Source organism: Sciurus carolinensis, chromosome 12 (assembly GCF_902686445.1).
Source record: "Sciurus carolinensis chromosome 12, mSciCar1.2, whole genome shotgun sequence".
NCBI classification, from domain to species: Eukaryota; Metazoa; Chordata; class Mammalia; order Rodentia; family Sciuridae; genus Sciurus; species Sciurus carolinensis.
This window is the reverse complement of record NC_062224.1, coordinates 102,338,844-102,365,170: the sequence shown is the minus strand read 5'-3', so window position 1 is coordinate 102,365,170 and position 26,327 is coordinate 102,338,844. Positions and strand designations below refer to the sequence as shown.

At 38.5% G+C, this 26,327-nt stretch overlaps 1 protein-coding gene and 1 pseudogene across 4 annotated transcripts in view; one reads left to right on the top strand and one right to left on the bottom strand.

The window, feature by feature from the left end:
* Nucleotides 1-26,327, top strand: part of Rgl1 (ral guanine nucleotide dissociation stimulator like 1) — a 270,086-nt gene that overhangs the window by 63,313 nt on the left and 180,446 nt on the right. The gene's annotated exons all lie outside the window — the stretch shown is intronic.
* Nucleotides 10,688-17,213, bottom strand: LOC124961673 (protein tyrosine phosphatase type IVA 1-like; annotated as a pseudogene).

The window sequence follows — 26,327 nt, the reverse complement described above, 5'->3', positions numbered from 1 at the left end:
TTCTTCTACTGTGCTGTCAATGGATTCTATTAATGTAGCATCTTGGTTTGTTCGGGGCACTTTCTTCCCTTGTTTTTTCATATTGTTCATGTGTCTTCCCCTCTAGCAGTTTGGAATTACAGTTTCTACCCTAGAGATTTATAGTGTCCCTGCAGGTTTCCAATACTCTGTCTTTAAAGGGGAGATCAATATTAACAGCACCTAATGCAAATAATATGCAGCCTTAAACCAAATTGCCCCTATTAAGACATTAACAGTTTTGTCACAATAAACAGATGATGTGTCCAATTATTATCTACAACATAAACATTAGGTTTGCAATAAGGTCTACAATTTCTAATGGAGGGCAAAGAGAGAAAGTGGGAGGGGTGTAAGATATGTTAATGAGGTAGGAGGTGAGGGCATAAAGGTGTTAGATCATAGGAAGAGTGAAAGAGGAATCAAAAGAAGTTGGTTGTTAGCAGGAGAAAAGAGAGAAAGAGACTTCGAGGAAACAGATAAATAAGAGGAAAATAGAGCGAGTAAAAGAAAAAAAAATAAAAACAATGTATAACCAAACTGTAATACACTATTCAAACCTCCCAGTCCTCAGTAACTTCATGCAAGTACATGATTTCAGAAATGTTGGGGATGTGAGAGCGGACAATGAAAAAAGAAAAAAGAAAAAGTAGGGGGAAAATTAAAAAAAGAAAGAAAGGAGACTTGAAAAAAAACTGTACAGTCATTTCTGTTGGAGTTCAGTATCCTTCTGCTTCCCTTCTCTTCTGATAGGGGGGTGTCTGGAGTTTGCTGGTGACTCCACCCTCAGGATTGTGACAGTTACTGAGGTGGGAGGATTAGACTTGGAGGCAGGACTTCTGGAGGTGGGGTATAGCAATAGCCAGTCCCAGTGGACTGCATCCCAGGTCTGCACCCCGGGACTCTTCTTTGGGGTCCACTTGTGTGACACAGGAGTCTGACCTTAGCCCCTTACCTCGCCTGTGGACCCCACAATTCCTGGTTTCTCATTTAGTCTCTAAATTGTACTCCCCTGCCCCTGCCCTTCCCAGTCAGGACCCTCTCTCCCCGGAGGTCCTGGGGCTGAGAGCTGGGACCCAAGTGCCGGTTGTAGAAAACTGTCCTGTTGGCAAGATCAGGGGTAGAGAGCTGTAGGCCAGCCATGTTGCTGCAAGCACTGGGTCACGTTGGTGGCTCGGGGTGCCTGGGAGACTGGTGATGTTGGAGCTGGAGGGCCCTGTTGATTGATAATCAGTGAATGCTCTGTTGGGGAGGAAGTTGTGGACCAGACTGATGTCGGCTTCCAGCAGTGCTGCCCAAGTTGTCTGTGGAATACGGTGGGTTCCAGTGTGGCTGGCTGAGTGAGCCGGGATCAAGATCCCCTCACGCCCTTTTCCAACCTACCAACCCCTTGCAAGGCTCACTCCTGCCTCTGTAGCAAGATGGTGGCTTATTAGCACACCTAGCAGGGCTGCCTCAGAGGTAATCAAGTCTGCAGGGATCTTGGTGATGATCTTTCAGTCCCTGACTGTTACCCCTAAATGGAAGTGGCCATGTCCTTAGTTGGTGGTAGTGGCGGTGGCAGCAGTGGCTAACCAGTATGTACCTTGTTATTGGACTTCTAGTCTCCAGCCAGTGTCCCAAGATGGACACTGCCCCAACTGAAGATGGCAGTGGCGGCAGTGGAAGTAACCCAAGATGGTGGTGGAGGTGTCTCAAGATGAAGGGACTGCTTTCAGCAATGGAGCCATGAGGGCGGGCTGTGCAGTGGCGATAGGCAGCCTGTTCAGAGACGCAGTGCTGTGACGCAGCATGTGGCTGTCTCCAGACCCTGTTCAGTGTCCCAGGTGGAGGTTACCATGTGGAGGGGTGGTAGGGAGGCATCTGCAGTGTTCCAAGATGGAGGCTGCCACGTGTTGGTAGATGGGAAGCCGCAGTGTGGCGGCTCAGCATTTTTTAATGGATTGCTTTGGGTCTCAATTATAGCAGCCAGGGTTACCAGAACAGGGTTTACATAAAGCCCTTTAACTGTTCACTTCCTTCTGAATTAATAATACGTATTCATTAAAAAAGCATTTAGTAATCATTTAACATATAATGAGTATTATTATCTTATCACTAAATTCGAATGAATCCTCCTTCTTGTGCAAAGTCTATTATCACAGGTGTATGTATGTATGTATCCCTATATATATTTTATATACATATGAATATATAGGTATAATATGAACACCTGTGATAATAGACTTTAATGTACATATGTATATATATAAAATAAATTTTAAAAATCTATATATATTTTAGAAATATAGAAATCTGTATTTCTAGACTTAGTCTGCTATGAAAGAAGGATCTGTGGTGTTTGGACTTATTCATCATTGTGAATCAGCATGGTGGCCCCATGCCTTCTTTAAGTGCCCCCATATTCAAATGCTGTGTTCTAGAATCTTATTATGGTCTAGTTGTTTGCATAACTTGCTTCCGCTGTTGTTTTGAAAATTAGGACTTTCCTTCTTTTCCATAGGTTCCTCCCTTGCCTGCTAAGATTCCTTAACAGTAATTGCCATTGGCTCAGTAACCTCATTTGCTGAGTTCTTTTCACATTCTAGAATGTCCTTTGGCCAGGTCAGGAGATGTAAGCTTCTTTAAAGAACCTAGATGTTGTCTTTACATTTTGCCCAGCTTCGGCTTCAGTTATCTGTTATGAATATATTAATAAAGTTCTTCAGTTAAAATTGGAAGTTTTACCAGTTGCTGTTTATTTAGCTCTTACTACATGCAGGCACTATTGTGACCGTTTTTCACACAGAGCTCCCTCAGTCGATGTTGCCTCACTACGAGGTAGGTGTTCTCTCCATTTCAGAGATGAGGAAAGCAAGTTCACAGACCCTGAGGGGTAGAGCTGGGACTTGAACCCGTTCAGATGTGACATGAAGATGACTGGAGCACAGGATACCCCCAGATTAAAATCTGAACAGAGGTCCTTGATGAAATAGTCTTCCGAACTGGAAGACTTTCTTTCAATGTGATGAGATTAATCTTTCATATACAGCACTTCAATTCACTGATAACTTATATCCTTATTTAAAGTATTAATTGTTTTATTTCCACAAAGTTGAAACTATAGAAACAGACATAGAAGAAGTAGAACTTTGGGGAAAAGAAGTAAAAATTCAAATTTATTTTTTAGTAAAACACCCACAATGTGTATTTATTTGCTTTTTCTCATAAAAATCAGATAAAGAATACATGCAGCTGTGTGTAAGTTTTGGGCAATGAAACATGGTTTGCTTTCTGTAGAAAAAGGATGTACCAAAGGCCAGGGGCCTTCCTTTAAATCATATTCTCTCTTCATAGATTCATATTCTCCGCCCCCCCCCCCATAACCATGATCAATGAGTGTAATTTTCATTGGTTTATGTCAATCTTATTTCCAAAAAGATTTGAGGTGATATCAGTTTCTTCTGACTTAGCAGCAGCATTAAACAGTTCTGAGCCAGGTACCACCCATGGCACACACCTGTAATTCCAGCTGGGAGGCAGAGGCATGGGGGTTCCAAGTTGGAGACCAGCCTGGGCAGCTTAGTGAGACCCTGACTCAAAGTAAAATTTAAAAGGGTCTGGGGATGTAGTTCAGTGGTAGAGCACTTGCCTAACATGTGAGGTGCTGGGTTCAATCCCTAAAACTGCAAAGAACAAAACAAAACAAAACCCAGAACATTGCATGAGCAGCATTATTATTAAAAAGCAGCCTCTCTAAAGACAGGAACCCACATCTCTTCTGCTCACAGCCCTTTTCTAGTTCCCAGCAACATTCACAGCAGTGTCACGCTGATTGAACGTATTCATGAATTGATAAATGACCATCTCCAAGTTAGGTTGAAGGGCTTTTCTGCGTCTCTTGTGTTTCTTTTTTGTTGTTGGTGGTGAGTTGAGGTGTTATTTTTATCTTTTTTTAAAAGTATAAGAAACTCTAAAATAGTTGTTTTGAAAGGGCAGCTTTGCTCTTTAAAACCTTTGCTTTCAGAGAGGCTTTGTTAGCTATGTGAAGGTTTCCTCTCGGCACTGGCTGGTGATCTGTATGACAGAAGTAGAAAAGAACATTTGCAAGGGTGAAGCAAAGACTCCCTGTCACTGTCAGTCCCTATAACAAGCCCAAAATAGCTGCAGAAGCTGCTGGGGCTGGGCACTTGCCATACTGTCACTTGCAGTCTCCCGGTGGAAAGACCAGGAGACGTGGGAGGACAGAAGGCCTTTCTCTGCACCACCTAAGCATGTCACGGAGACGAAAGGCTAAACCCATGTGACTGGCTCCTTGTCCCTCCTGCAGACACCCCAGGGATGTGAGTGACATGTTGCTTTGGAGAACCTTGTTTTTTTCTATTTAAGTTACAACTTTCATTTGAAAGTACACCAGTGTTTGATTTAAATATTTTCATGTTTATATTTATTTTTATTTTTACATGTAGTTATATATTTAAAACTTCATTTTGAATATTTAATTTAGAGTAATATCAATTGGATAAAGCTATAATGAGTGTAAAGAGCACCCTAAATTGACTTGATTTTTTTTTCTTGTTTAAAATGTTTCAAAATTCTTTGCTCAAGAAGACAACAAAAGATTCTTTAGAACCTGGATAAGTAGATGCTTCTTTCTCTACTGAATGCATAAAAATGTGTTAACTGCTAGAAGGAATTTTAAAAAGTAGCAAACTAAGGATCCCAAAATTATCATATTACTATTACTCAGCCATAAAGAATAATAAAATTATGGCATTTGCAGGCAAATGGATGCAGTTGGAGAATATCATGCTAAGTGAGATAAGCCAATCTCAAAAAACCAAAGGACGAATGATCTCATTGATAAGCGGATGATGACACATATAGGGGGTAGGAAGCGGGCAAGGATGGAGGAAGGAGGGACTCTATAGAGAGATAAGAGGGGTGGGAGAGGTGGGGGGAGGAAAAAAAATAACAGAATGAATCAAAAACTATTACCCTGGGTAAATGTATGATTACACAAATGGTATGTCTCCACTTCATGTACAAACAGAGAAACAAGATGTATCCCATTTGTTTACAATAAAAATGAATTAAAAAAAAAAAAAGAAACCCAATAACCTGGTTCTGAATCAGGTTGGCAGTGCCACCTAGTGACGACTACCTCAAATAACAACTGAAGCAACCAGCATGAGATTGGAAGACTAAGAAATTCTACTCTTTGTTCAGTGACTTAGAACATAAAAATTATTTCTTACTTTCTCAAGACTTTGGGCTTATGTTACTAGAGGATGTTTGTCCTTTTGAAAACATGACAAAGTTTATAGTTTTCTACACAGACCCCTTAGTGTTTAATTTTTAAAACCTACAGTAACTTTGAAAACTGTAGTTAATAATTACAAAAAGATTACTTGAAAAATTTTTTTGTAGCACTAGTTCTCATTTCCAGTAAAACATGGAATTATCGGTTAAATTGGATAAATGTATAATATAAATAGGGTAAACAGATATATATAAGTCAAAGCATTTCAAGAATATGATCAGTTAATGATCTTGCCTCTTCTATACTTGTTAGTAAAAGAGTAATTTTGTGATCCTTTGTTTGTCTGCTACTTCTTAAAATTCCTTCTAGTAGTTAACATATATTTTATGAATTCAGTATCCACTCATTCCTAAAAAAATGTCCTCTCATTCATTAGTTTGATCTAGGTAATAGGTAAATATATAGAGTCTTTGAAGTTTCCAGAATAATTATATTTTAAAACTTAAACATTTGAAAATATTTAATCAATTCATATATTTTTTTAACCTTACCAACACATGTTAGTTTAGGGTTTAGCAAGAATCATCCACCTAGTTTTTTCCATCCTTTGATAATTCCAAGCCTCACATTAGAGCTTATTAAAACTAGTTCATGAGTTGTTATACATTTGTCATACCAAATCAATGTTATTTTCAGACATCATAAATATTTATTCCACTATCCTTTTGTGTAGCTTTCTTTTTCTAATTACATAAGCAACACGTGTTCATGATAAAGTTCAAGTATTAAAGTAATCATTCTCTAAAAACTCAAATCCTGGAAATAATCACTGCTGCCAGCCTGCATTTGTTAATGAATCTTTCCCCTTCTCAATGGCCCAGCAGTAGGGACACTCCATCTTTATCTCCCTCCTTGACACTTTCTTCCAGGGAAGTTACTGGAATCCCATTCACATGGTCAGGACATTTGAGTCTTTATTCCTGGTTTTAACGATTCTTTCTTCCTATGCTCTTCAATTTCCTCAGCACTTGATACTAACACCCATTTGTGCAGTGATATGTAGATTTTCTAGCACATTCAGATATACATCAGCCTTACCTAGAAAAGTAGTAGAAAGCTTAGACTTTGCCCCGGTTAGCTAACATGTAGCCAAGCCGTGATTTGAGCCCCTCTGGTTACACGTGTCCCCAGGTGAACTCATCTGGCCTTGGGACTTTAACTTCTGTGTTGACTTCTGAATTCAGAATCGTGTACCCAACTACCTGGTTTTGTTTTGTCTTTAACATATCTCTCTTGGCATCTTAAACATGACGTAGCATAAAGAAATCCTCCATGTCCTTTGTGCCCTGTTTCTCCCTAAGACTTCTCTGTTTGTGGTCGAGGCTACCCATTTGCTCGGGCAAAGCCCCGAGCTTGACATCAGTCCATCAGCAAGTGCTGTTTTCATTTTCTCTCTGCCCACTTTAACTCGTACCCAGGCTGGCATAATTGTTTCCCAACTGGTTTTCCTGCTTCCCCTCTGTCCTTTGTCCCCGTTGCATGCTGTTCCATCGCCTCGTTTTATTATTTCACTATATTTAACAGTGAATGATGCTATTTATTTAGGGGTTGTTGTCTGCTTTACTCTCCCTCTGGATTGTAAGCTCTGCAAGGCAGAAACTTCATCTTGGCATCACTGAATCCCCTGGAAATAGCGGGCTTCACAAGGGATGATGTGTGAATAAATGAACAAATGAATGCATGAAGGGAAGGAATCTGGCACTCTTACTATTGAGAATTCAGGAAAAATGATTCCTTTGCTGGTCTTCTCAGGGCTTTCTTGTATATTGTTGAAAGAGTTAAAAAGGCTGTCATTTAGTACTGTATCCTTGAGATCAGCAGATTCTTATAATTTGAAATATAGAGGATCATTTGACCCTCGCTGCATGCACCGTGTACTCCCGAGGTCTTTCTGGGAGACTTTCTATGGAAACCTGAAAAGAAAACCAATTATAGTGCTTTCTTGGAGGAACCTGACCCACCAAATGCATAGGAAATTTTTGTTGGTGGAGAGTGGCATTCATTATGTGCTTCAAAAGTGACATTAAAAAAAAAAAAAAAACAGGAGACATGAATTAAAAAACATCTTTGTTTGCTTTGAACTGTCCTTCTTCCAGTAGGGTTCACTTTGAATAAAGAGGAAATTGATATTGGGCTGATTAATAAATTTTTAAAACTGGAAACTTAAAATGAATGTCTAATGATCTTAGAATACTATATTTAAAAAAATCAATGACTCTATTTAAAAGAAATAGAAAACAAAATGAGAAAAGGTTAGGGAGAGATCGATTGGTCCTTCTATATCTAGTGTAATGGAAAATTTCTTTTTGTATCAGCACGATCTGGATTTTGATTCCAACACGCCACTAGCTAGCCACACGTCCTTGGGCATGTTGTTTCTGGAATCTAGACTTCTTTGTTGAAGGTTTAGGATGATCACTTGAGATGAATCTTGGGAAGGAATTCTTACAAGGATAATGCACAATACAAGCCAAATTTTACCTGCTTCTCCTTATCTTACCATTCTGGTATGAGGATCCGGGTCTTCATTCTCTTGCTGTTTTTAATATTGGGATCCTAGAGCTCCAGTGTCTACAAAGAGGCCCAGATTGAACCAAGGAATTCATAAGACACTGTACATAGTTTTAAACGACTTCTTTGGGAAATGTGTATCCCTTGTTGAGTTGACAGTTAAAGTGTAGCTGAGATTAACAATAACGAAAACACTGTATGTGTAGCACCATTCTGAAGCTTTCTGTTTTTATTATAAATTTGCAAACACCCTCGAAGATCTCAGAATGAAATCTCCTTTGGATACTTCAGGAGGAGAGAGAATGGGGTTTTTCATGTCTTTAAAAGTAATCACGGGCTCAGGTCTCAGAAAAAGGAAGAAGTGCCAAGAACAGCACCTCTGCAACCATTAGGTCCTGACAATTTTTTCAACTTCTTTTTTAAAAAGCCAGACTAATGATGCATTTTAATACCATTAGTATTTCTTAAGTAAAATTAGTTTAACAGTGTTAGTAATTTTAGTTCTTAAAATACAAGGTAGACTATGACCCGAGGCAGGCTTATTGCACGCATTTATGTCAAAGAGCCCCATTTTTGGATATCAAAAGTCAAGCTTTTGAGTATTCTGGAGTAAAGTAATGTTTAAAAATTTTCAAGCAGATTGTTTTGTTTTAGAAATATCGAAGATGCAATGTGTGAATCGTATTTGGGTTTGGAAGCCGGATATTGAACTTCACAGTAAAAGTGATTCCATGCTTGTCAAAACCCAAAGAGAGGTTTATGAAGTCAGCAGACAGAGAAACTGAAACTCACTTGGAAAGGTAAATGATACAAGATTGGAAACATTGAATAAATAACTTTCAAACCATTTTTCTTGAGTTATTTTATTCTTTAAAGACACATGGTTAAATTGAAAATAGTCTTAATCTTCTCTAAAAAGAAAAATCTTCTCTAAAATTAAAAAAAATCTTTAAAATTAAAAAATTAAATAAGATGTTGAGTAAGTCACATGTACTTTTTTTCTCCAAATTATGGATTTGGAGTGAATTTCCAAGTCGAAAACACTAGATTACCTAGTACTTTTAATTCACATTTGCTAAGCGATTCACCTTAGTAAATTGTTCAAAATAAGTCCCCATTACTTACTTCAAGTGACTACTCCTGAAGGGGAGGTGAGTTGGCTTTACTGAGGTGGAGGCTCATCCAGAGCTGGACAGGGACAGTGAGCAGAGGGCAGAAGAGAAACGTGATTTCCATGCGTTCATGTTTTTGTATTTACTCTTCCCGTCCTGGGATGTGTTTCCCATCCTGAGTCATCTGGTAAATGCATAGTGGTTTTTTCTTTTCTTTTTTTTTTTGCATTCCATTATTTATTTAGATGTTTGAGCTCTTGCACTAAGTTTTTATAAGCTGGTGAACACTGAAAAATGATTTCTCCCCTAGAACTGTAAGCACACATTCCCAGACAGTATAATATACTGCTTGAACTAACATCAGTAAGTATCACCATTTTATTAATTACATAATAAAAATTATCAAATTTCTAAATATTGTTACAGAGCTCAAAATGTATATAAAATATTAGATGTCTGTTAAATTCATTAGCAGAAACCCATTTCTTTTCTTCTTCTTCTTTTTCTTTTTTTTTTTTTTTTTGCAAGAGGTTAGGAAGCAAAGGGTAGAAAACTACACCTCAAACAAAAAGTTGGTAAAAATACCATATGTAAATAGCAGGAAGATCAGTAGAGTAGAAGGAAGGGATGGGGGAGAGGGAGGAGGGGAGGGAAAAGGGAAGTACTGGGGACTGAATTAGAGCAAATTATATTTCATGCTTTTGTGATTATGTCAAAATGAACCCTAAAGTTGTGTGTAACTAAAAATAACCAATATGAAAAGGAAAGCATATGTAAAATAAAAAAGTTGGTAAACATCTTCTGATAATAATGAAGGAAATTGCAAGAATTTCAAAATGTTATGATAAATAATTGTTTTAGCAACAATAACAAAGCATCTCTACCTTAAAATGTATTTACTAAATTAAAGGTCTGTCTGTAAGAGGCAGAATATGAAAAATAGCCCTCTCCCATTCTCTTTTCAGGCCCTCCCTGCTCTGTTGAATCTGAGAGTACCAACATTAAATTATTGGAAGGCTTTTTTTTTGGTCTGGAGACATAAAGACGTGCTTCTGTAGCAACTTGGGTTTTCCAAATAGAGGTTTCCCATAATAGCATTAAAAAAAAAAGGTTTATAGAAAGACATTAAATAATCACCATAAGATTTGGTAAAAATTTTAAAAATTAAAGCAGAAACCCCTCAAAACCCAATGTTCAAAAGCAAACCTGTATATAGTGGCATGCATAAAGTAAGCAAGAAAATGCCGGCGCGTGCCCTGAAATGTTAGAAATGACTCAAGGAATAAATCAGATAGGGTCTAGAGTGTTTTTAGTTCCTGGAGTTTTGGTTTTGCATGATGACTAAAAATGTGCAAGCATTGTGCGGATATTTTGGCACCTACTCTTTCTAAATTTCTTATAAGATTCTAGCATGGAATCTAATAAGATTCTGGCATGGAAAAAGATTTAAAGACACTGACTCAATACCACATGATTTCAGTAAATGTCGATTGATAGAAATGATAAGCACATTTTAAATGCTGAACAGCATGAATCTCTTGCTAAGTGTCCAAATAGGTCGACTGTAATCCTAACATAGGGAATGACTTTCTGTCAGCCTGTGACCTGGTAAAACTGCTGTCCAGTGCGCCTATGGAAGCTCCATCAGACTTATTCAGCACGCCAACCCTTAGCTAATACATCCTGCAAGCTAGGTCTGGCCTCAGGTTCCACTTCCCAGGCAACAGCATCAGGCATCTGAGTTTTACTGAATGCAACAGTTGTTTCTAGGACCGTTGGAGTCTTTGAAGCTCAGCAGCATTTTAAGATGATACTCTCCAGACATAACAGTTGCTTGCTGTTGAAAGTTCCACACTGCTTTCATCTTAAGAATTCTGAGCATCTTCAAATTTTTTGCCACCTTCAATTAATGCCAGAGCAGCAAGCACTGGAGGTCTCTCAAGGCTGGCATCACAGTGGACAGCAATACAACAACCAGATTCTTCGTGAAACTTAATTTTTGCAAGACTTAACCAGTCATCAATAATCTAGTCTAATGGTGGTGCATCGTCATCAAAAGGCCCTCCTGCTCCACAGGAGTAGTGTTGTGAGTTGCTTCACATACTCTTGCTGTTGTGGTAACACCCTGCTTCTTTTTTTTTTTTTTTTATTGTATACAAATGGGATACATGTTGTTTCTCTATTTGTACATAGAGTCAAGGCATACCATTTGTGTAATCATACGTTTACATAGGGCAATGATGTTTATTTTTTTTTCCTTCCCCCCCACCCCTCCCACCCCTCTTTTCCCTCTATACAGTCCTTCTTTCCTTCATTCTTACTGCTCTCCTTATCCCTAACTCTAAACTTAACCCTAAACCTAATGCTAACCCCTCCCACCCCCCATTATATGTCCTCATCCGCTTATCAGCAAGATCATTCATCCATTAGTTTTTTGAGATTGGCTTATCTCACTTAGCATGATATTCTCCAATTTCATCCATTTGCCTACAAATGCCATAATTTTATCATTCTTCATTGCGGAGTAATATTCCATTGTATATATATATGCCACAGTTTTTTTATCCATTCATCAACTGAAGGGCATCTAGGTTGGTTCCACAATCTGGCTATGGTGAATTGAGCAGCAATGAACATTGATGTGGCTGTATCTCTGTAGTATGTTGATTTTAAGTTCTTTGGGTATAGGCCAAGGAGTGGGATAGCTGGGTCAAATGGTGTTTCCATTCCAAGCTTTCTGAGGAATCTCCACACTGCTTTCCAGAGTGGCTGCACTAATTTGCAACCCCACCAGCAATGTATGAGTGTTCCTTTTTCACCACATCCTCGCCAACACCTATTGTTGCTTGTATTCTTGATAATCGCCATTCTAATTGGGGTGAGATGAAATCTTAGGGTAGTTTTGATTTGCATTTCCCTTATTACTAGGGATGTTGAACATTTTTTCATATATCTGTTGATTACTTGTACATCTTCTTCTGTGAAGTGTCTGTTCATTTCCTTAGCCCATTTGTTGATTGGATTATTTGTATTCTTCGTGTAGGGTTTTTTGAGTTCTTTATAGATTCTGGAAATTAGCGCTCTATCTGAAGTATGGTTGGCAAAGATATTCTCCCACTCTGTAGGCTCTCTCTTCACATTTCTGATAGTTTCCTTTGCTGAGAGAAAGCTTTTTAGTTTGAATCTATCCCAGTTGTTGATTCTTGCTTTTATTTCTTGTGCTATGGGAGTCCTGTTAAGGAAGTCTGATCCTAAGCCAACGAGTTGAAGATTTGGACCTACTTTTTCTTCTGTAAGATGCAGGGTCTCTGGTCTGATTCTGAGGTCCTTGATCCATTTTGAGTTGAGTTTTGTGTAGGGTGAGAGATAGGGGTTTAATTTCATTCTATTGCATATGGTTTTCCAGTTTTCCCAGCACCATTTGTTGAAGAGGCTATCTTTTCTCCATTGCATATTGTTGGAACCTTTGTCTAGTATGAGAAAATTGTATTTATTTGGGTTAGTGTCCATGTCCTCTATTCTGTACCATTGATCTACCTGTCTATTTTGGTACCAATACCATGCCGTTTTTGTTACTATTGCTTTGTAGTAGAGTTGAAGATCTGGTATTGCGATACCCCCTGCTTCGCTCTTGCTACTGAGGATTGCTTTAGCTATTCTAGGTTTTTTATTCTTCCAGATGAATTTCATAATTGCTTGCTCTATTTCTGCAAGGTACATCATTGGGATTTTAATTGGAATTGCATTGAATCTGTATAGCACTTTAGGTAGTATAGCCATTTTGACAATATTAATTCTGCCTATCCAGGAACATGGGAGATCTTTCCATCTTCTAAGGTTTTCTTTAATTTCTTTCTTTAGTGTTCTGTAGTTCTCATTGTAGAGGTCTTTCACCTCTTTTGTGAGATTGAGTCCCAAGTATTTTATTTTTTTCGATGCTATTGTGAATGGGGTAGTTTTCCTAATTTCTCTTTCTGAAGATTCATCACTTATGTATAAAAATGCATTGGATTTATGAGCATTGATCTTGTAACCTGCTACTTTACTGAATTCACTTATGAGTTCTAAAAGTTTTCTGGTGGAATTTCCAGGTTCCTCTAAATATATAATCATGTCATCAGCGAACAGGGATAGTTTGAGTTCTTCTTTTCCTATTCGTATCCCTTTAATTTCTTTGGTTTGTCTGATTGCTCTGGCTAGAGTCTCAAGGACGATGTTGAATAGAAGTGGTGAAAGAGGGCATCCCTGCCTTGTTCCAGTTTTTAGGGGGAACGCTTTCAGTTTTTCACCATTTAGAATGATATTAGCCATGGGCTTAGCGTAGATGGCCTTTATAATGTTAAGGAATGTTCCCACTACCCCAATTTTTTCTAGTGTTTTGAGCATGAAGGGATGCTGTATTTTATCGAATGCTTTTTCTGCATCTATTGAAATAATCATGTGATTCTTAACTTTAAGTCTGTTGATATGGTGATTGACATTTATTGATTTCCGAATGTTGAACCAACCTTGCATCCCTGGGATAAAACCCACTTGATCGTGGTGCATTATCTTTTTAATATATATTTGTATGTGATTTGCTAAAATTTTGTTGAGAATTTTTGTGTCGATGTTCATTAAGGATATTGGTCTGAAATTTTCTTTCCTCGATGTGTCTCTGTCTGGTTTAGGTATCAGGGTGATATTGGCTTCATAGAACGAGTTTGGGAGGGTTCCCTCCTCTTCTATTTCATGGAATAGTTTGAGGAGTATTGGAATGAGCTCTTCTTTAAAGGTTTTGTAGAACTCGGCTGAGAACCCATCTGGTCCTGGACTTTTCTTTGTTGGTAGGCTTTTGATGACCTCTTCTATTTCATTGCTTGAAATTGGTTTATTTAAGTTGTGTATGTCCTCCTCGTTCAGTTTAAGTAATTCATATGTCTCTAGAAATTTGTTGATGTCTTCGAGGTTTTCTGTTTTGTTGGAGTATAGATTTTCGAAATAGCTTCTAATTATGTTTTGTATTTCACTCGTGTCTGTTGTGATGTTTCCTTGTTCATTCCGAATTTTAGTAATTTGAGTTTTCTCCCTCTTTCTCTTTGTTAGTGTGGCTAAGGGTTTATCAATTTTATTTATTTTTTCAAAGAACCAACTATTTATTTTGTTAATTTTTCCAATTGTTTCTTTTGTTTCAATTTCGTTGATTTCGGCTCTGATTTTAACTATTTCCTGTCTTCTACTACTTTTGGTATTGGTCTGCTTCTTTTTCTAGCACTTTGAGCTGTAGTGTTAGGTCGTTTATTTGTTGATTTCTACTTCTTTTTATGAATGCGCCCCATGAAATAAATCTTCCTCTAAGTACTGCTTTCATAGTGTCCCAGAGATTTTGATATGATGTGTCTTTGTTCTCGTTTACTTCTAAGAATTTTTTTATTTCCCTCCTGATGTCTTCTGTTATCCATTCATCATATAACAGTGTATTATTTAATCTCCAGGTATTGGAGAAGTTTCTGTTTTTTATTCTGTCACTTATTTCTAATTTCAATCCATTATGATCTGATAGAGTACAAGGTAGTATCTCTATCTTCTTGTATTTGCTAACAGTAGCTTTTTGGCATAAAATATGGTCTATTTTAGAGAAGGATCCATGTGCTGCTGAGAAGAAAGTGTATTCGTTCTTTGTTGGATGGTATATTCTATATATGTCCGTTAAGTCGAAATTGTTGATTGTGTTGTTGAGATCTATAGTTTCTTTATTCAATTTTTGTTTGGACGATCTATCCAGTAGTGAGAGAGGTGTGTTAAAATCGCCTAGTATTATTGTGTTGTGGTCTATTTGATTTCTGGAATTGAGAAGGATTTGTTTGACGTATGTGGATGAGCCAATGTTCGGGGCATAGATATTTATGATTGTTATGTCTTGCTGATTTATGCTTCCCTTAAGCAGCATGTAATGTCCTTCTTTATCCCTTCTGACTAGTTTTGGCTTGAAGTCCACATTATCTGAAATGAGGATGGATACTCCAGCTTTTTTGCTGTGTCTGTGTGCATGGTATGTTTTTCCCCATCCTTTCACCTTTAGTCTATGGGTATCTCTTTCTATGAGATGAGTCTCTTGCAGGCAGCATATTGTTGGATTTTTCTTTTTAATCCAATCTGCCAGTCTATGTCTTTTGATTGATGAATTCAGGCCATTAACATTCAGGGTTATTATTGTGATATGATTTGTATTCCCAGTCAATTGACTCATCTTTGTTTTTGACATGATTTGGTTTCTCCTTTATTTGGCTATTCTTTTAGGCTAGCGCCTCCTGTTGCTGATTTGCATCGTTGTTTTTCATCTCTTCCTCATGGAATATTTTGTTGAGAATGTTCTGTAATGCTGGCTTTCTTTTTGTAAATTCCTTTAGCTTTTGTTTATCATGGAAGGATCTTATTTCATCGTCAAATTTGAAGGTAAGTTTTGCTGGGTATAAGATTCTTGGTTGGCATCCGTTTTCTTTCAGGGCTTGGTATATGTTGTTCCAGGCCCTTCTAGCTTTTAGGGTCTGGATTGAAAAATCTGCTGATATTCTTATTGGTTTCCCTCTGAATGTAATTTGATTCTTTTCTCTCGCGGCCTTTAAAAATCTGCCTTTATTTTGTATGTTAGGTATTTTCATAATAATGTGCCTTGGTGTGGGTCTGTTGTAATTTTGTATGTTTGGAGTTCTATAAGCCTCTTGTACTTGGTTTTCCATTTCATTCTTCAGATTTGGGAAATTTTCTGATATTATTTCATTGAATAGATTGTTCATTCCTTTGGTTTGTTTCTCTAAGCCTTCCTCAATCCCAATAATTCTCAAATTTGGCCTTTTCATGATATCCCATAATTCTTGTAGATTCTGTTCATGATTTCTTACCATCTTTTCTGTTTGACCAACTTTGTTTTCAAGATTAAATAATTTGTCTTCAATGTCTGAGGTTCTGTCTTCCAGATGTTCTATCCTATTGGTTATGCTTTCTATGGAGTTTTTAACTTGGTTTATTGTTTCCTTCATTTCAAGTATTTCAGTTTGTTTTTTTTTCAGTATCTCTAACCCTTTATTGAAATGATCTCTTGCTTCCCGTATTTGGTCTTTTAACTGTTGATTGGTGCGATCATTTAATGCCTGCATTTGCTCTTTCATCTCCTCCTTCAATGCCTGCATTTGCTCTTTCATCTCCTCATTAGCTTCCCTGATCGTTTTAATTACGTACATTCTGAACTCCCTTTCTGACATTTCTTCTGCTGTGCTGTCATTGGGTTTTATTGATGTAGTATCTAGGTTTGTTTGGGACATTTTCTTCCCTTGTTTTCTCATATTGGTCAGCTGTCAGTGGGACCCTGAGATATTGCAGTTTTCCGCTATTGGCTTATAGTGTCCCGGTAGATTTCCAGTGTATCACCTCCCAGCTTTCAGTAGCCTGATGTCTTGGAGGAATCTGATAATGCAGTGCATCCGAAGAAAACTGCCCCTAGCCCCCTACTGGTTCCACGGTTTGGAGCTGGCTCTGTGCGGAAAGGCTTTCACTGTGGGCCTGCACCGTGCAGCTGGCCGTGTGAGAGGAGCCCACTGCCGGAGTGTGGAAGGCTACCTTGGGAAGACTCTAGCTGCCCTGCCCGGCTCCAATAAGCCACCTCTATCTGGGCCTGCCCCCCGGGCCGAGCTTTACCCAGTGGGCAGACTCACCCGTGGCTCTATTTCAGTCCGAGACTCTCAATGCCTCCCCTTCTTAACTCCTGGGTTCTGGAGCGACTGGGGGTGCAGTCACCCTCTAGGCCGCCATCTTGGATCGCCCCGTGAAGAGAGCCTGCGGCCGGAGTGGGCAGAGCCGCCTGAAGAGGTCTCTGGCTGTCCTGCCCTGATCCCAGAGGCTGCTTGCGGATCGAAGCTCTCCGTTGGTTCGGGGGCTTGTGGCTGGTTCTATGTAGAAAGCCTCTCACTGGGTGGTCTGGTCTGAGAAGCTAGCCTTGAAAGGCACCTCCCACCGCAGGGGTCCAGGCTACTTGGGGAGGTCTCTGGCTGCCCTATCTGGTCCCTGAATCTGCTTGCGTGCCGGAGTACGCTGCGCTGTGCTGGCTCCGGGACTCGGAGCTTGTTCTGGTCAGAAAGGCTCTCACTAGCGGGCCCGTTCCGTTCCGAGAACCTGGAGAAGCTCAACATCCTGCTTCTTAAATTCCTCAATAAATTTGATCGAAGTGCCTTGGTTAGATTGTGTGTAATAGGGAATCTCATGTAAGTGACTTCCACAGGAGCAGGGCAGTTCATTCAAGCTGTGTTAATTTAGTTAAAAATTGCTCAACAGGTTATGAAAGAATTTTAAAAATTGAGTATAGAAATGATACGAAGTAACTGAAGTCTACCTCAATGCACTCCACTTGATATTCTTAGAGCTTTAGGTCTGAAGCTGGGAGTGATGGGAAATGAAGTAAACCTCCAAGAAGAAACAGCGATTCTTCAATCCAGGAAGCCTGAGGCAAAGGAAGGGAAGTGCGTGAGGTTTCCCGTCCGGGTCAGAACTCTCCTCTGGTGCTCCGTGGATTTCAGTCAGACACTTCTGTATCCAGGTTAACCCCTCCTGTGGGGGCTTCTTGGTGGAGGAGTGATGGATTGTAACAGTTTGCTTGTCTGCAGGGAAATCTGCTGTGCCTAGCAGTAATCTCCGCTGCCATTCAGAAACTCCATAAACATGTGACCAAGAACACCACAGAACTGCCCTCTCTGCAAAGGTGTTCTCTCCTATGGTAGCTTCAGTTATCAAAAGAAAGTTCCAGACTTGGCCAACTTCACCCTCAGCTCTCAGAGTGATTGCCCAAGTTTCTCTGGCTCCCCTTTATACGCCAGAGCCATAGTAATTTTTCAACATCCATTTCATGCTGGTCTTTGTGTTGACTTTCCTAACATCTCTGGGCAGATAACTGCTCTTTTCTCCTTTCTACTAAGGCTGCCTTATGTGCATCTCATCTCTGTCATTGCATGTGGCACACCATAAATAACTCCCTTACATATCTATCATTTTTGTTTTTCCAGTGCCGAGCTTAGTGCCTGGCACATAGTAGGAACTTCGTAAATATTTGCTGAATGAATAAAATGGTGAATGATTGCTCCAGATGTTGCTCATAGAGAAGTGGTTCCTGGTTCCATCCTTCTCCTGGGGGAAAGTAGGACGAAGAGACAGAAGCACTCCAGAAGAGAAACAGAAGGCAGGTCGATCATTCAATAAATATTTATTGGGCTTCCGGCACTGTGCCAAGTTCTGTGGGGAAAACTGCAGAGGTGTAAGGTACACTGGGTCTGTTTGGGGGGCGGTTAGCAGTTAAAGGCGTAATTTACTTTTTGAGCCATTAAAAGAGAAATTGAATGCTAAATTTTAAAACTTGTCTCTGTGTATATAAGGAAAGAAAAGTTGGAAAGCCTTGTGAGTTGAAGGATTTGGGAATGGTTTCCTAGGGGAGCCACAGGTTAATTTGGGCTCTGCAGTATTGACTGAAGGAAGGGCTGTGGAGGTGGCAAAGCTTGGGCTAGGTGGGAGCTCAATGGTTGACTGTGTGGGAATTGGCTGCGGGGCAGGCTTTACTCCAGGGACTGGAGACACTTTGCACACCTATGTACATTCCAAGGTGCTTTGAACCCTGGATTGTCCTCAGAATGCTGGTATGCGTGTGTGTGTATGCGCAGTTTTCAAGAGGGAGGGTTCAACTTTGAAAAATGTAGACAGATTTGAGAAGGATGTTAAATAGTATCATTTTAATCATGAACAGGTAGCATAATCATTTATCTATTCATGAAGTCTCAAAGCGGGAAAGGAAGGGGAAGAAAGAGAAGGGAGATCCAGACTGGTCCTTCAAAGGTCAAAATAATAATAATAGGTATCAATATTTATTAAATGATTTTTCTCTCACAGTGTATCATGACCATAAGGTACATCCTTCTAAACAATAGAGGCTATAATTTAGGGGCCAATAGTACCTATTTAAGATAAATTAAGTACTGAACTAAAATGAGTAAAAATTTGTTCATGTTACACGGATGAAAATATACTGAATTCAGAGGCAGGAAATTCTGTGACTTGCAGAGATTTAAAAAAATTTGTCACTTTCTTTATTTTAATCTGCTAAAATAACTTTTTAAAGGATTATTCTATTTAGCCTTTTGAATTTAAGGATTTATTTCAATGAAAAATTCTGCATTTAATTGTAAAAATTGAATATAATGAACTTATTTGACATAGAGGCACATTCTTTTGATATTGGATATTTAATATATACAGCAACGATTCAGACTAGGGCCCTTCTTTTTGCCCATTGCCAACTGGAAGTTAACATACTGACATATCAGAGATGGGCATGGTGGATTTCTACTTCTGAAACATGCCTTGAATTGATAGCTTCAGCTATAGTGTCACAGTTGTGAGTTACTGAGGAAGGAAGGGGACACATAAGAATAAATGTCTGTTCACTTGCTCTTTTGCTTGTTCTAAAAAAGTTGGTAATGAAAAAAGTTTTCACATTATTGGTTTATGGAACTGTTTGAAGAGCAAAAAAGCTAAGTTTATGCAATAAATTATACAACAGGGGATTTTCCTAAACCTTTTTGTTTGGAAAGTAATTAAGAATAGTTAAAGAAGATAGTAACATCAAGACAGGGATCTGATGTATAAACCTTAACTATATCTCAAATATCAGTAAGCTGTATTTCTACATAGAATTCTGTTTCAGTAGAGGATCTGAGAAACTGATGACACTGGAAACGATTTAGATTTGTAAACCTAAAAATGCATAATTTAACAATGTTGCATTTTAACAGCCTTAAATTCAAGTGTTAAGAAAAATAAATTAATTATCTGATCATATGATTGTGTATGGTAAAATATTTTTGGTAGTGGGGTTGAACCCAGGGGTACTGTACCACTAAGCTACATTCCCAGCTCTCTCTCTTTTATTTTACTTTGAGACAGGGTCTCACTAAGTTGCTTAGGGCCTCTTTAAGTTGCTGATGCAGGCCTTGAACTTGTGATCTTCCTGCCTCAACCTCCCTAGCTGCTGGGATTATAGGCATGTGCCACCGACCTGGCTGAAAATAAACTCTCAAGGTTTCAGCATAATATCCTAATTTGATCATTATACAATTTATATGTGAATTGAGACATCATGTTGTACCTCATACATGTGCTTGATTACTATGTGTCAATTAAAAATAAAATAAAACTCAATAAAGGATTCACCATAAAGGACCACCTCAGCGAATGTTCAAAATGTATTGTTTCTGTAATGGTTTAATCCCATTTAATGAATCTGATGATTATATATGTGAATATATCTATTTCAAAGTTTATATGTAGATATGTGAGTGTATCTATATATAGTCATAAGATAGAGATATATAATAATGACTTTTAAACTTTTAAAGTTCTCAATATATTTTTTATAAAGTCGTATATATGTCAGGAATGGATAGGTAGACATTTCAGATGATTGTTCTGCAAGTTGCGGAATGTGTATCTTCAGAGCTCGCCACTTGCTGAGGGATCACGCTGGAGTGAGAAAGCGAATTGGCTTCACGGGTCACTCTTGGGGCTTGAAGCTGAAGGCTGAAGATTGGCCCAGATGAATTAATTAGTATGAGACTCCAGAAGAGACTGGGACCGAAGTGATGCAGTCCATGCCCATGCAATCCGAGGGGAAGCTGGGAGTCAGAAGTAGGTCAGCCATATACATTATTAACTCTAAATGTGAGGCTGATTAAAGGGCCTCCAACAGCAAGGTGAATGAAGGGTCACTGGAGAGGGAGAGAAGGTCCAGGACTTTGTGAACAGAGTTGAGTTTTCTGGGTTGCCAGGTTCCAGGTTGATGTTGGTGACATTAAAGGTGCAGGTTCCTTTTTTATGATTTGATGCTTATAAACATTAATTTATATTTTATTTGGAATAAATTGTGATATAATGAGTTAAAATAAGTATGGTAGCAAGAGCTACTTATGTCTAGTAGCATTACTAGTTTGCAAATGTGGAACAAAATATTAATGACCTATTCATGAACAGACCAGTGTTTGCAGAGGTGGTGAGAGTACAAAGGGACGGCAGTATGACGTTTCTTGGAGTCATGGAGCTGTCCCGTACTCTTGGTGGTGGTAGTGTTTACACAAATCTTTGTATGTGTAAAATTCATAGAACTGTCTGTCAGAAGAGTCAATTCCACCATATAACTTTTGAAAATATATTATAAAATTTTAATTGACATGTAATAATTATACATATTTGGGGGATGCAGTGTGACATTACAATACATGTACACAATGCATAATGATCAGATCAGAGTGATTGGCATAGCTTCAAGCATTTATCATTTTTTGGGGGGGCATACATTCAAAATCCTCTCTACTAGGTATTTTGAAATACACAGTTGTCCACCAGAGTCATCCTACTGTCCCACAGAACATTTACATTATTCCTTCTATTCACCTGCTTTCCTGTATGCATTACCCGTTCCCTCTCCATTTCTTTTCCATTCCACCCTCCTGCTCCCTTCCCAGGCACTGATATTATCTAATTCTATGAGATCAACTTTTTCACTTCCCCAGATAAGTGAGAACATGTAGTATTTGTCTTTCTGTGCTTATTTCACTTAACATAATACCCTTCATTTCCATTCATTTTGGTGCAAATGACAGGATTGAAGACTTTATGGTTTAATAATATTTCATCATATATATATATTTTTTTCCTTCATTCATCTGTTGATGGGCACCTAGGTTGATTCTATATCTTGATTATTGTGGATAGTGCTGCAACAAATATGTGACTATAGATGTCTCTGACATACAAATATTATTTCTTTGGTTATATATACCCAGTATGGAATTGCTGGATCATTTAGTAGTTCTATTTATAATTTTTTAAAAGAACCTCCATATTATTTCCCATAATTGCTGTACTAATTTACATTCCCACTGACAGGGTAGGAGAGGTCCCATTTCTCTGTGTCCTTGCCAATAGTTTTCATGTTTTATCTTTTTGATAATAGCCATTCTAACTAGAGTGAGATGATTTGCTGTTCATTTTGGTTTTGATTTGCATTTTCCTGGCGATTGGTGTTGTTGAAAAAAATTTTCATGTGCCTGTTAATCATTTGTATATCTTCTTTTGACAAAGGTCTATTCAGGCAATTTGTCAATTTTTAAATCAAATTATTATTATTATTACTTGCTGTTGAGTTCCTAATATATTCTGAGTATTAGTCCCTTGTTAGATGAAAGTTTGTGAATATTTTCTCCCATTCTATGCATCACCTATCTCTTCATTCTGTTGATTGTTTTCTTTGCTGCTGAAGCATTTTCGTTTGATACCATTTGTCAATTTTTACTTTTGTTGCCTGTGCATTTGGGATCATATCCAAAATATCTTTGCCCAGATCAGTGTCCTGAAGCATTTCCCCTGTTTTGTTCTACTAGTTTTATAGTTTTGGGTCTTACATTTGAGTCTTTGATCCATTTTGAGATGATTTTCCTACATGGTGAAAGTTAGGGATTTAGTATTATTTTTCGGCATATGGTCATCCAATTTTCCCAGCACCATTTATTGAAGAGATTTTCCTTTCTCCAATATATGTACTTGCTACTCTTATTGAAAGTCATTGGATTATAGATGCATGGATTTATTTCTGGGTTTCCTCATCTATTTCATTGGCTTATGAGTCTGTTTTTACCACAGTGCCATGCTGTTTTGGTTACTATAGCTTTGTAGTATGTTGTGAAGCTGGGAATTATAATGCCTCCAGCTTTGTTCTTTTTGCTCAGTATTACTTTGACTATTGTAGTTATATACAAATTTTAGGAGTATTTTTCTATTTATGTGAAAAACATTTTTTATAGGAATTGCTTTGAATCTGTTGATTATTTTAAATAGTATGGAGATTTTGTAGTGTTCTTTCAATTCATGAATATGTGATTTTTTTTCTTTTTTTTTGAGTGTCCTCTTAAATTTATTTCATTAGTGTTTTGTAATTTTCATTTTAGAGATTTTTTTTACCCCCTTGGTTAAATTTATCCCTAGGTATTTTATGGTAATTTCTGTAGCTATTGCGAATGGGATTGCTTCCTTCATTTTTTTTCTCAGAAATTTTGGTATTGGTGTATTAAAATGCTCTGATGTTTGTATGTTGACTTTGTATTCTGCAACCTTACTGAATTTGTTTGTCAGTGCCTACTTTTTTTTTTTTTTTTTGGTGAAGACTTCAGACATTTTTCTCTATTAAAATCATGTTATATGCAAAAAAGGAGAATTTGGCTTCCTCCTTTCCTATTCAAATGCCCCCAGTTTTTGTTTTTAGAAGCAAAAATGCTAACAGGGAAATAAAAAGACCTTTTTAATGTATAAGATGTGAATGCTAGCGCCCAGTGAGCTGAAGTAGTGGCAAGGCCACAGGAGAGCAAGGTGCTAGAGGATGCTCTTTGCCTGCATCTGAGCTCCTTAGGTCTCTGAGCGCGGAGGGCCGCCTTTCAGCGTGTTACCTGGAAGCTGAAAATTATTTGGTCTACGGGTTTCTCTTTTCTCTTTCTCTCTTTTAGAAATGGACCCCTCTTCCTCTCTTCCCCTTTCTTATGATGCAGTGACATCTTAGATTACCCATGCTTTTGCTGCAGTGGCTGCTGGCGGAATCACGTGAGAAGTGAGCCCCTGCAGTTCTGCTCCACTCCTGAGGGCGGACACGTGAGCCAGAATAAGCCCCAAGTAGGAGCCTTGCGCCCCACGCGCGCAGCAGTGATGTCAGCCACCCTGCTCAGGGTAGCTACTGTTCCATAGCCGAGTCCGTGGTTTGAGTAGAATTGAGACAGGTCCCAGAAGTTGGGTGTTGTCCAGAACAGATCAGAGGGCTCTTGGAGTAGCCCTTACATAAACTTTGGCCTTTTAGTATTCTTTGGGCTAAACCTTCCAGCTTCCTCTTGTCCAAAATTAACTTTCTGCCCCTTGGAAAGAATAAATTTGAAACTTGGGTCTGAACCAAATTGAAATCCGTCTCCTAGAGATTTTGAAGGGTTATTAAGGCGTAACACCACACGGCCCCCTTCCTCAGTATTGTCTAACTTCTCATTTCCTTGGCAACTTTATGTCTGATTTTCTGAATGGGTGTTGCTCTGGTCATTTGCCCAGAAAATAACTCTGGATGAGGGACCATAGGAGAGCGTTTTATATCTCTTGGGAAGGGAAAGGTTAACTTTTATTTCCAAGAGCACTGACTGCATGAATTCTTGGATGCCGACGTCCCCAGGAGAGTGTGGTGTGCTGAGCTGTAGCGAGTGCACATAATTCCACACAGGCCAGAGCTGGCTGCGCAGAGTGGCCTGTTTACAGCAACTTCCTGAGTCTGCTAGTACACCAGATCGAGTGGATAAAAGATTAATTTGAAGTTCTTGACTCACATTCTTTACATTAAACATTGGTAACCACTTTTTCTTTTGATCCTTATTCTAGGTTATTCTGGATTTTAGGCTTCTAGCTATGAGATGATATTAAATAAATTTCTTGTTGTTTGCCAACCCAAGTCACAGCCCTTGCTTCAGGTCATTTCGACATAAAGCATTTGCCTTTTAGCTGGTCTGAAAATATATTGCAGAATGTTGCCAGTAATGGATTTCTTGGGGTTGACTCTTTGGGTGTAGGATTTGTGATTCGAGTTCACCATCTGACTTATGCATTCTGTGGCCATCATAACTCATATTTTCAAATCTGCGTACTATTGGGACACTGGGGCTCTTGTGTCTGACTTAATTGCACATTTAAATGTAAGACTAGAATGAAAGCTTAAAAAGCAGATGGATTTGGAAAATGAGATTGTCCTGTTTTGAGGTCATACGTGAAGCCAAGAAATTGCTGGAGCAGCAGCTCTGACAGGGCTTTCAGGAAAACAGTCTTGTAATATTTCCACTTCTCTGTTTGCAGCCTGGCTGAAAATGTAGTTAGATCAGCCTTTTGCAGAGCTCTTGCTATTTCTGCAGCTCTTTTCAGAAAGCCTTGAAAATTAAAAGGAGTCCACAGAATCTCAAGTATCCAAGCCCCAATCATTAAAGCTCCTAGATGGTCTGACTGGGGAAGAGCCGAAGCCCTGTTAAAGGAAGGGGAGCCTGACATGGTGCACACATGGAGGCTGCTCCTGCAGATAGGACCTCACGCTGAAGGCCCCTGACGGGCTGGGGGAAAGGGCATCAGCTCCATGGCAGGCACACCAAAAAGTCCTTTGTAGCTCTGCCTATTTTTTTTTTTTTTTTTACTTTCTATTATTTTAGATTCTTTTTTATCCAATTCACCTGAATCAACTGTGCCATCTGTGTAAGTCAGTAGACATCTCAAAATTTCCAACTAGTCCAGTTAGTCCTGTGTTAATATGTCACTTACTATCACTAATGAGAACAAACTGCATTTACTTCTAAAGCATTTTTAATGACTCTTTCCAGAACTGTCATTCCTGTTCTTCAGGAAAAAGAAACGAGGTATCAGATAATTTCTGTGATTTATTAAAAATATCTGAGCAGATTATAGGATCATGACAGTGAACAATATAATGATATCATCTGCCAACTTTCAGGTAGTTTAAGCTCTCCATATATGCAATGTGTATAAGGAGATTTAAAGCAATGGAAATGACCGGATTGTATCAGTGATTTTGAAATATTTTTGACCAATGAACTTATGTAATAGCTCAATATATTAAGCTACAAGTTCTATTTTATTAGGGTGAATTTATTTTCAGGTTTATATTTCTAATAACTACTGATTTTCATTTTAATCTGTAATGCTCACAAAGCTATTACTGGACATAAGAAATATTTGAAATGTGGATTTATGGATGTCAATTGGAGCCTCAGTATTCAATACAATTTTAAGTTTCGTTTGGTTGGCCAACATTGAAAAGGTTTTATGTATAGGTAAATTCTCGCAAATGGGTATAATTTTCTTAACAGCTAAGTCTACTCAGAATATTCTTCAATCTGATTGACCTAGATACTTGACAAATGATTAATAATTAATAGGAAGTTTAAGTTTTAGACTATATAACTATACTTAAGAAGATTCATTCATCCTCCTCATCCTCCCTTAAACCTCGTCCAATCACCATCCTCTGGAACAGCACTGGTAAAGGTCCCTAGGCCCCCACTGGGGAGGGGGGCAATCTGACTGTAAATTCTAAGTCTTACCTCCGGGGACCCATCAGCAGTATTTGATACCCTCCATCTCTCTCTTCTTCACTGATTTTCCAGGTCTCCTGGATTCCTTCCCACCTCCATAGCCCCTTCTCTCTTTCCTTTCTGCTTTCTCTTCATTTCCTGACTCCTCCAAACCTCTATCAACATTTCCCAACCACGGCCTCTCATCTGAACCACAAAACT